General features: G+C 43.5%; 1 long non-coding RNA gene across 1 annotated transcript in view; it reads right to left on the bottom strand.

Annotated features, from left to right (window-relative positions):
- The window catches only part of LOC144333411 (uncharacterized), a 45,130-nt gene extending 34,908 nt beyond the window's left edge, over positions 1-10,222 (bottom strand). Inside the window, exon 1 of the long non-coding RNA XR_013402037.1 lies at positions 10,120-10,222. This is a non-coding gene — a long non-coding RNA (uncharacterized LOC144333411). The remainder of the gene's footprint in view (positions 1-10,119) is intronic.
- Positions 10,223-11,957: the final 1,735 nt, after the last annotated feature.

The following is an 11,957-nucleotide window of genomic DNA, read 5'->3' on the forward strand; positions in this document are numbered from 1 at the left end:
GCGCGGTGGCTCAAGCCTGTAATCCCAGCACTTTGGGAGGCCGAGACGGGCGGATCACGAGGTCAGGAGATCAAGACCATCCTGGCTAACACGGTGAAACCCCATCTCTACTAAAAAATACAAAAAAAAACTAGCCGGGCGAAGTGGCGGGTGCCTGTGGTCCCAGCTACTCGGGAGGCTGAGGCAGGAGAATGGCGTAAACCCGGGAGGCGGAGCTTGCAGTGAGCTGAGATCCAGCCACTGCACTCCAGCCTGGGCGACAGAGCCAGACTCAGTCTCAAAAAAAAAAAAAAAAAGAAATGAAGTATTGACACTTGCTACTGAACCCTAAAACTATTATGCTAAGTAAGAGAAACCAGTCATATATGGTATGATTCCACTTACACGAAATGTCCTGAATAGATAAGTAAATCCATAGAGGCAGAAAGTAGTAGTTGCTTAGGACTAGAAGGATTAGGGAGATCCTGGGAGTGACTGTTAATGGCTACAAATTGCTTTTTGGAGTGATTAAAATGTTCTAAAATTAGAGAGCAGTGATGTTTGCACAACTCTGTGAATACATAATACTGTTCTAACTTTTTCAGTTCCGTAAATGGGCTGTTTACCATAATTTAAAAGAAAAATGTAAGTACTACTTAATTTGTAAAACAGAAAATACTTTATGCATTGAGTATCCCTTATCTAAAATACTTGGAACCAGAAGCATTCGGGACAGATTAGAATTGCGACGCAAATCTAAACACAAAATTCATTTGTTTCATATATACCTTATACACATAGCCTAAAGGTAATTTTATACACTATTTTTAATAATTTTGTATATGAAACAAAGTTTTGACTATTTTGATTGTGATCCATCACACGAGGTTAGGCGTGGAATTTTCCACTTGTGACATGATGTCAGTGCTCAAAAAGTTTTGGATCTTTGAGCATTTCGAATTTCAGACTTTTGGATTAGGGATGCTCAACCTGTAAAAACAGCACTTTTCACATTATTTTATTAAATAAAATTTACCATTATAAAGCACAAGATATTCTACTAACCCCATAACCAAATACTAATTCTACTGACACCTTGGTTCCTCCTTAATTTAGCAATCTCTAATAATTCAAAATTGGATCATGCTGATTTTACTTATTATTAGTAAACTATATAAATAATTAACAATCTGGCCAGCCTGGTGGCTCACGCCTGTAATCCCAGCACTTTGGGAGGCCGAGGCGGGCAGATCATGAGGTCAGGAGATGGATACCATCCTGGCTAACACGGTGAAACTCCATCTCTACTAAAAATGCAAAAAAATTAGCCAGGTGTGATGGCAGGCACCTGTAGTCCCAGCTACTCAGGAGGCTGAGGCAGGAGAATGGCGTGAACCCGGGAGATGGAGCTTGCCGTGAGCCAAGATCACGCCACTGCACTCCAGCCTGGGCGACACAGTGAGACTCCATCTCAAAACAAACAAACAAACAAAAAAACAAATTAACAATCTTTCAAGCTCTTTTTTCAAAACTCAAGAGAAATATATTTTCCACTTCCAGAGTCCAGATTTAACAGGACTCATGGGACTGAACTCTGATTTACCCATTATATCATTTAATACTCACAATAATCCTGTAAGGTGACCATTATCAGTCACATTTTATAAAAAAGTAAATTGAGACTTAAAGAGGGTAAGAAACTTGTCCAAGGTTATAAGAAAAGACTGACAGGCTATTAAATCTAGTTCTTGCCTACTGCAGTTTATAAGGAAAAGTCTATGTTCTGAAAACAGTTAAGTAAATTTAATAAATTGAGAGTTTTTTGAAAACTAAATATGTGAACTATTTCTATTCAGTGCCTGCAACTATATATTTTCCAATGATTATTATATACAGTTGTCTCTCTGTGTCTGTGGAGGATTGGTTCTAGGAACCCACAGGATACCAAAATCTGTGGATGCTCAAATCCCTTATATAAAATGGCACAGTATTCGCATATAACCTATGCATATCCTCCTGTATACTTTAAATCATATCTAGATTACTTACAATGCCAAATACAATGTAAGTGCTATGCAAGTCAACTGTTATACTGTCTTGGGTTTTTACTTGTATTATTTTTATTAGTGTATGATTACTTTTGTGTGTATGTGTGTGTGTGGATATTTTTGAGCCTTGGTTGGTAGGTCCCACAGATACAGAGGTCTGACCGTACCAAGAATGTAGCTCTATATAATGCAGGTCAAGTATACAAAAGTAAAATTAAAGATCAACGTAAAACACTGAAAATAAATAATCTGCAACAAGTATACCCTATACTAAGGGAATACTAATTTATTGGCTAAAACTGAAATGGAAAATATACTAAGATCGAAATTGTTTTCCATAAAAAAATTCCAAAGAATTCCAAAAGTAGACTTAGTCTAAAAAAAATAAAGCAACCAAGTTTTAAGTCACGCAGAAATCCCAACGCCTGATTTTTGTTTTTCCCAAAAGGAAGAAAGAAATGTACATTTATTGAGCACCTCCTGCATGACAAACACTGAGCTAATTGCTTTCGGTTACTTTTATCTCATGGAACCTGTTCTACTTTGCTGGGAGGGGTAGTGTTACTCCAATAGTACATAAGAAACTCAGAATCTAAATGTCACATTGCTCTAAGAGGTGTGGTAAGGATTCCTGCTCACATCCGACTCCATACTCTGTACCACATTATGCAATTAACAACCATAAAACACACATATATACACCATTCCTTTAGGAACATAAGAACTTAAGCTAAAATCCAGGCAATTATCTTTTTTTTTTTTTTTTTTTTTTTTTTTGAGATGGAGTCTCGCTCTGTCGCCCAGGTTGGAGTGCAGTGGCCGGATCTCAGCTCACTGCAAGCTCCGCCTCCCAGGTTTACGCCATTCTCCTGCCTCAGCCTCCCGAGTAGCTGGGACTACAGGTGCCCGCCACCTCGCCCGGCTAGTTTTTTTTGTATTTTTTAGTAGAGACGGGGTTTCACGGTGTTAGCCAGGATGGTCTCGATCTCCTGACCTCGTGATCCGCCCGTCTCGGCCTCCCAAAGTGCTGGGATTACAGGCTTGAGCCACCGCGCCCGGCCTCAGGCAATTATCTTTTAAACAAGCTTTGTGCCTTGCAACCAGTCTGTGGCTAGCACGTTAACAAGGTGCCAAATAAAAGTTTACTGAATGGAATGAACGGTGGTAGCTTAGCAACAGAGGAAGGAATTACCATCTCTACTCACTCTACCTTTCTAAAGGAGTTAACACGAAACTATCACCAGGCAAAATAAACAATTATTTCCTTAAACAAAACACTGAATCAGGAATTGGAAGAGAAAGGAATAATCATATATAAAAATTATTATCAATGTCCTTAAAGGGCAAGATGAGACACAGACGCCTTAAACAGAGATTTAGTACGTTCCACTCAATTACAACACTTGTCTGACCTACCTTGTAACAGTTAATTAAAGGTATTCTGCTTCCACAGGACAAGTTTAGTAGAGCCCTTGGTCATTTTTGTGTTTCCCAGAATACCTACAACAGGATCTGGCACTTAAAAGCCAAAACTCCATAAAAATATTTTACAGATTGTAATACCTTTTCAGATGTATTTATCCTAAAAGCCTTGCAAGGTAAGCATAATAACTGAAGTATATGCATTTTATAGACAATGACATTGGTGTCCATTAAGTGCCAAAGTAAATAACGAGGTGTTCTATCACACCACAGCTATCACAGGAGGCTCTCAATAAATGGTTGCTGATTGGATTAGCTGTCCCTCAAAATATCATTTTTCTTTCTAAGATTATTTACTACGAGAAATGACATCCTTTGAGCTGGAGCTGCAAGGAAGTGGGAAAAAAAAAAAAAAGAAATGACTATTGCCACTAAAGATTTGTAATTTTGCTAGAAAACAGACACCTTCCTTCGGCTCAGCAAGGTTAGTTAATTTTAAATTTACTGTATCAGTGATTCTCAAACTTCAGTAGGCCTAAGAATCAGGGAGACTGATAAAAATAAAGTTCTTTGGGCCATTGTCATCCCTAGAATTTCAATTCAAGGGACCAAGAATCCATATATTACATATAATACCTATGTTATATATATAACAAGCACTCTCAACTGATTCTAATGTTGGTGGTCTTTAGGGACACACTGAGAACTGTATTCGACTGAATTCGAACTGTATTCGAATGGAGTATCGCTCTGTTGCCCAGGTTGGAGTCAGTGGCCCAATCTAGGCTCACTGCAACGTCTGCCTCCCGGGTTCAAATGATTTCATGCCTCAGCCTCCAGAGTAGCTGGGGCTACAGGTGCGTGCCACAACACCCGGCTAATTTTTTTTATTTTTAGTAGAGACGGGGTTTCACCATATTGGCCAGGCTGGTCTCGAACTTCTGACCTCGTGATCCACCTGCCTCGGAGGGGGGCATCTTGCTTACATTGCCCAGGCCGGACTGGAACTCCTAGGATCAAGGGGTCCTCCCAATTCAGCCTCCCCAGTAGGCCTAGCCATCACACTTTGCCTGAATTAGACTTTTAAAAATCTAAATTAACCTACCAAAATAACTGGTAATCAAGCCAATAATTAACAGAAATACTTAAAATCTGACAAAAACAATGCAAGCCTACAGCATGTAAGACAGTAGATCTTCAAAAACGTGTACCATGCCAAACTTTCTCCCTACATGGAGACCCCATGCTGCATAGAAAGTTAAGTTAGGGATCTTTTAGGTAGTTACCCATATTCTTCTGTTTCAATTGATGAATTCAACTACGGTTCCAATGTAATTTGGTAAAATATTTTTATAGGTCCTATACAAATGGCAATGTAAAATGGAGCAGTCAGATAATTTTAAACCTAATATACAGAAATAATTTTAAAAATCACTGTCAGTACAAGCCCATTATAAACCTGTACTGTTTACAATCTGTGAGATTATGGGTGATTTCTCCTATTATTATTTATTAAGAGCCAACACGGTACCTTTCCATACTTTCCAAATTTTCTACAAAAAGCATATTTTTTCATGATTATAAAAGTTTTGCAAGTACCTATAAGTCTTATAACTTTCACACACATAACAGGAAACCAGGAATAACCTGTAATCACATTTCTCACAAAACATAAATATCTGACTTACGGTATCAAACTGTAAGTACTAACATTTTCCAACATTAATATCAGAACAAATCATTTTATTTCTAAAATTTAGTATGTGTCCCATTTCCTTCAGGTATTTATTAGAGTAGCTGGCACTTAAAGAGGACTTAAAATCCTCTTGCCAACCATTATCTGGATCTCTTTAAGTGGAACATTTTCGTACCGAACACTGAAGCATAAAAATATTTCCTCTGGCGGCGGGGGGTGGGGGGGAGGACAGACCTTTGTAAAAGACGTTTTTATAACTGTGAGTGTTTATCTAGAAAACTTAGCATCGCAAAGATGCGATGGGGCTTTCTCCAAGGCAGACCACGCTTAGAGACAAGATACAATACAAGGGGGCTGGGCTGAGCAACCGGCAGGTGATGAAATTTCACCTCAAATAAGACGCAAAAGGTTGTTCTCGAGCAAGTCAGATCCATGAATGACACTCTAGGAGTACCACGGGCTCTCTTGGTCCCGCACTCTCTGCACCCCAATTCTCACCCTGGCCGCCTTCTCCTCCCCATTCCCCCGCCACTACCGGGATTCTGAGGTACTCGGTATGGGACGCGGGGAAGCCAAAGCTGTTTGCAAACAGGCGTCATCTACCTCCCTCTGGGATGTACGTGCAGGGCCCAGGCTAAGAGGCTGCGCTCGGCCCGGGCCCGTGCAAACCCGAAAGGCGGCCGTGCTCCTGCCGGCCCCCAGCTCCACACACCGGGCCGCGCCGGAACCGAGGCCGGGGCGAGGGCTTCCCAACGGTGCGGGGCCTAGTCGCCCCCCACGGCCTTCAGCCTCCCGGGGGACGCAGGCAGAAAGGGCTGAGGCCCCAGGACCGCAGAGTGGGGGAGGCGGCCGCAGTGGCAGGACGCCCCGTCCGCCCGGCCCGAAGGCTGCCGCCAAGGCCCCCACAAGCGGCGGGAGGCGGGCGAGCCCCGGACCGCGCCGCGCCACACTCACCTCGAGCAGCGGCCGCCTCCGCTTCAGCATGGCCAGGGGGGTCGTCCCTGAGCCGAAAGCCTCCTCCGGAGGGCACCGGCGCGGCCCCAGGCGCCACCGCGAAACCTCCCACTCCTGTAGGAGCTGCGGTAGCTGCGGCTGCGGCTGCTACTGCTACAGCTGCTGAGGCCCGGCACCCGCCCAGCCGCATCGGCGCCCGGGCCGCGGCAGCCACGCGGATCCCGGAGGAGCGCCGCCGAGCCAGGCCGGGGGCGCAAGGCTGCGGCGGGACGACCGAGGTGCAGCAGGCGAGGATCCTCAGCGAAGCCTCCAGCGTCGGGTGGCCGCTCCTGCCGCCGGCGCCGCTGGGCCACAGCGCCCCCTGGACCCCACGTCCGGCTACGGCGTCGGGACTGCGGCGGCCGCGCCGGGCACGAGCCGCAGGGAACGCTAAGGAGCGCGGCCTGGGGGCGGCGAGGGCCCCGCGCTCCCTGCGCAGCCCGCGGCCCGCGGCCGGCCGGGGACTCCACTTCCCGGGAACCGGAAGCCCCTCAGTTCCCACCAAACCCTTGACGTTCCCCGCCCCCCGCCAGACCCGAGCACCTTTTCCTTCTCTCCCGAAGGTACGTGAACGTTCTTGTCACTCGGACCCGCACCTGAGAGCAGGAATGTAAGGGAATCCCTTCGTTTGTCTCTCCCGGCTTCGGGGGTGGCGGGGAGACCCCGTTCTAATCCCTTTAATGCGTCTGGATGAAAGAAGAGTGACCCAGAACAAACCTTTTTTTCAAACATATACACACTCCTCTCCCAAAACAGACGAAGGAATTGTCTTTGACCTTAACTTTTTTTTTTTTATCCACTGTGTAGATCATTACAGAAATTTTCTACAGATACCAACCAAACCCTTAACACCTAAACCACCACCCCCACAAAACAAATATGAAAATATATATGTATATATATGCCCAGCCAGAGAAGAGAATAGCCAAAGGGTTGTCCTGAAATTCATAAACAACTTAAAGGTAAGCAAAGAATCACCCATCTTTTACTAACACCCTCCCCGTCCCAACCTCGTCTCTCCCACCTCCACCCCTCATCCCAGCCGAATCCTAGTAATGCTCTGAAGGAAGGAAATTATTACACAGTGGGGGCTATGGAATCATTCTGTTTACAGATGCCCCATATTTGATCCCAATCAGCCTCTAGGGTGCAAACGTCAGAACCAAAAACAAACAAGACTGTCAAAGGGGAAGTAGGGAAAGATAATTCTCCAAATCCTCTGATCCCCAAATTTTCCAAATACACTTTTTTGACAGAGTGGTGGTATATTAGAATGTGTAGTGACTTTGGTGTCAGACGCATACTGACACTACCAGTTCCAGTTCTGTCATCTATAGCTTTATGACCCTGGGCAAGTTATGTAACATTTTTGAACCTCAGTTTTCTCCTGCCTGCCTTGCTGGTTGTTGTGCAGATTGGAGATAAAGAGACTGGCCCATAGAAGATACTCAATAAATGCTAGTTCCAATTTTTATTGGTTCCAGTTCTTTTTCTTAGGCTCAATTTTGTACTCATCTGTTTTTGTTTCTCATTCTCTGTGTGTGTGTGTGTGTGTGTGTGTGTGTGTGTGTATGTGTGTGTGTAAGTGTATTCCTATCAAAAGATGGATGCTCCATTCTTCATCCTCCCTAGTCTGGGTGCAACTTCCCTAAATTTCACTAATGGGTTTATGTAACACCCCTCTACAGAAGAATAGAGCCTCATGCACTGGATCCTATGACATTCTATTGTACAGCAGATATCAGCATGCAACCAGTATTTTTTATGTATAAAAAATGTTATAAGGCAATCTCACCTTACCTTAGGTTATGGCCTAATGATGATAAATAATAATGAGAAACTACAGGAATCATTCATTTAATAATTGAGCAGCCACCACAGAGAAGCTGTCACCTAGTAGCTCTCTTAATGAAAGCTGTTCCTGTATAATCCTAACTGTGCCTTTGCCACATACTCCTGAGTCACAAAAAAATCACTATACCCTTTCTATAACAAGAGAAACTGGGGCTCTAAGGGAAACCGTGATTCATCCTCGCAGTGATTCTATGAATTAGGTGCTATGCTACCACCATTTTACATGTGAAATACATCCAACCTAAGGAAAAGCTGTAAGTAGACCCTGAGATTCCCTTCAGTCCCCAACCTGATGCCCCAACAGTGCTTTCAGCAATATTAATAAAATGCTGTAAGGGTCATTTGTTGCTACAAAATTTTCAGTCGAGAGAAATGGGCCCTTCTACTGATTGAGATCATTAACTCTGTAACCTAATATTAGCACTGTATTTTTCATGCCTAGATCACTGCCACCACAGGAAACCTGCATTTGTTTATGAATAATCATGCAACCCAGGGCATAGCTACTACATGAAGAAGATGATTCATTTGTTCCCAAGACCAGTTTCCTCTTGCTTCACACTTTCTCTCCTTGTTGCTGAAAGCAGCTGCCTTTATCATCACCACCTCCTCCCCGATCAGAGTAGTCCACTTTAAATCCTTTCATACTCTACAATTTCATTCCATCGTTTTCAGTTTGCCTTCTGCTCCTAAAATGTCTCTCACCTGTTTTCCTCTCTTCTACTGTAAATCTCTTGTTCATTTTAATCTACTTTGGCCTTCTGTCAATTGATTTGGCTACCCTACTCTCAATTTTGCATTGATTTCCACTATTAGCTAGCAACTGTAAAATGTCTCTGTATTCCCAACCTGGTAGACCTCCCCACTTTCATTTTTATACTGTCTACATCCTGTAGAAAGCCAATATTCTGAGAATTTTTTTTTCAACAGAGTTTAAGCTCTAGCACCCCAAGCAAAATATTCTTTGCTCTTTAAAATTAGTTTTTAAAATTCAGGCCAAAAAGATACCTGTTTCCTGACTTGGTGAATGGCACCATCATCCACCCAGGTGCCCAAGCCAAAAATCTTGGATTCATTCTTAACTCTTGCCTCTTTCTCCTGGGCAAGTAGTTACAAAGCCTGATAAATTTTACATTTTTGCTTTTTAAATTTCTCTTCTCCTGTCCAACTCCACTGCCACTCACTTTGATCTAGTAAATATGCTCAATAAATTATAGGTGAACTGAATGAAAAAAAGGAATAAGGAATGAATGCATGTTCTATTTGGATATAAGAGTAAATACTGGTCGGGCGCGGTGGCTCATGCCTGTAATCCCAGCACTTTGGGAGGCCGAGGCATGTGGATCACCTGAGGTCAGGAGTTCAAGATCAGTCTGGCCAACATGGTGAAACCCCATCTCTACAAAAATACAAAAATTAGCCAGGCATGATGGCGAGTGCCTGTAATTCCAGCTTCTCAGGAGGCTGGGGCAGGAAAATCACTTCAACGCGGGAGGCAGAGGTTGCTGTGAGCCAAGATCGCACCATTGCACTCCAGCCTGAGCAACAGAGCAAGACTCAGTCTCAAAAAAAAAACAAAAAACAAAAAAGTAAATACTATAGAAAAGTTTGTTTAAAGGAAGGCACAAAACCCCTTCCATGCTCCTATTAACCCTTGTGCTTCCTAATTTGTAACTACTCATCACTGTAGAGTCAGTATCTATTTACTTATATGTCTCCATTGCCAAATTGTAAGCCCCTGTGGGATGGGTTCAGTGTTTGATTCATATCTGTGTCCCTAGAACCAGTCTCAGCACAAAGTACACCCCAGAGAATGTTAAGCTGAACTGAACCTCCCTCATCAGACTGTAGATAGCCTGCATCCCACATGCTCAGTGACTTTTTAGGACTTTTCCCTTAAATTTCAGGGCCCACAAAAAATAAGACTCCCAGCCGGGCACAGTGGCTCACACCTGTAATCCTAGCACTTTGGGAGGCTGAGACTGGCAGCTCACAAGGTCAGGAGATCAAGACCATCCCGGCCAACATGGTGAAACCCTATCTCTACTAAAAATACAAAAATTAGCCAGGCATGGTGGTGTGTGCCTGTAATCCCAGCTACTCAGGAGGCTGAGGCAGGAGAATCACTTGAACCCAGGAGGCGGAGGTTGCGGTGAGCTGAGACCACGCCACTGCACTCCAGACTGGGCAACAGAGTGAAACTCCGTCTCAAAAAAAAAAAAAAAAAAAGTTACCAGGCATGGTGGCAAGAGCCTATAGTCCAGGCTACTTGGGAGGCTGAGGCAGGAGGATCGCTTGAGCCCAGGAGTTTGAGGTTACAGTAAGCTATGATTGCCCCACTACACTCCAGCCTTGGAGACAGAGTGAGACCCTGCCTCTAAAAGTAAAAAAATTATTTTTAAAAAATTAGCAAAGCAGTTCTCATTCTAGGAGATGAGGATATGTAACTAATCAAATATATGGACAAAGATATATGCAAAAATATGTTAATTGTAGGTTTTACTGTAAGTTTATAACATAATGTGAGGAAAACCCTAAATAAATTAAATTAAAATGCCTCCACATGCCAGGCACTTTGACCCAAGCCTGTAATCCCAGCACTTTGGGAGGCCAAGGTGAGTGGATCATCTGAGGTCAGGAGTTTGAGATCAGCCTGGCCAACATGGCAAAACCCCATCTCTACTAAAAATACAGAAATTAGCTGGGCATGGTGGTGCATGCCTGTAATCCCTGCTACTCAGGAGGCTGAGGCAGGAGAATTGCTTGAACCTGGGAGGCAGAGGTTGCAGTGAGCTGAGATCATGCCACTGCACTCCAGTCTGGGCAACTAGAGGGAAACTCCATTAAAAAAAAAAAAAACAAAAAAAAAAACCACTCAACACAAAGAAGTATTATGCATCCATTAACAATTGTTTTTAAATAATTTTAAATATTGAAAACTGCTAATGATTCAATATCAAGTTAAGACACAGTGTTAAGTAAAAAAAGACTATTATCCCAATTATGTGCTTTTTATACTTACAAAATATATAAATATGATACTTAGAAGGAAATAGTTCAAAATGTTATATGTTTGTGGAATTTTTTGATTTTTTAATTTTGGAATAATATCAGATTTAAAGAAAAGTTGAAAAAATAGTACCCCAAAATCCCACATACTTTTCACCCATATCTAACCACATTTGCTTCATCACTCTCTGTCTCACTCTTGCTCTGTTTCTTCTATCTCATAGAGAGATATAGATTTTGTATTAGTCTGTTCTCAAGTTGTTATGAAGAAATATCTGAGACTGAGTAATTTATAATGAAAAGGTTTAATTCACTCACAGTTCTGCATGGCTGGGGAAGCCTCAGGAAACTTACAATCATGGTAGAAGGCATCTCTTCACAGGGCAGCAGGAGAGAGAATGAGTGCCAAACAAAAGGGAAAGCCCCTTATAAAATTGTCAGATCTCATGAGAACTCACTATCATGAGAACAGTGTGGGGAGGGAGAACTGCCCCCATGATTCAATTATCTCCACCTGGTCCCACCCTTGACACGGGATTTTTTTTTTTTTTTTTTTTTTTTTTTGAGGCGGAGTCTCGCTCTGTCGCCCAGGCTGGAGTGCAGTGGCGCGATCTCGGCTCACTGCAAGCTCCGCCTCCCGGGTTCCCGCCATTCTCCTGCCTCAGCCTCCCGAGTAGCTGGGACTACAGGCGCCGCCACCACGCCCGGCTAATTTTTTTGTATTTTTAGTGGAGACGGGGTTTCATTGTGTTAGCCAGGATGGTCTCGATCTCCTGACCTCGTGATCCGCCCGCCTCGGCCTCCCAAAGTGCTGGGATTACAGGCTTGAGCCACCGCGCCCGGCCGGGATTTTTTTTTTTTTTTTTAATGGAGTCTCACTCTGTTGCCCAGGCTGGAGTGCAGTGGCACGATCTCGGCTCACTGTAACCTCCACCTCCCAGGTTCAAGCGATTCTG

Source organism: Macaca mulatta, chromosome 1, assembly GCF_049350105.2.
Source record: "Macaca mulatta isolate MMU2019108-1 chromosome 1, T2T-MMU8v2.0, whole genome shotgun sequence".
NCBI lineage: Eukaryota > Metazoa > Chordata > Mammalia > Primates > Cercopithecidae > Macaca > Macaca mulatta.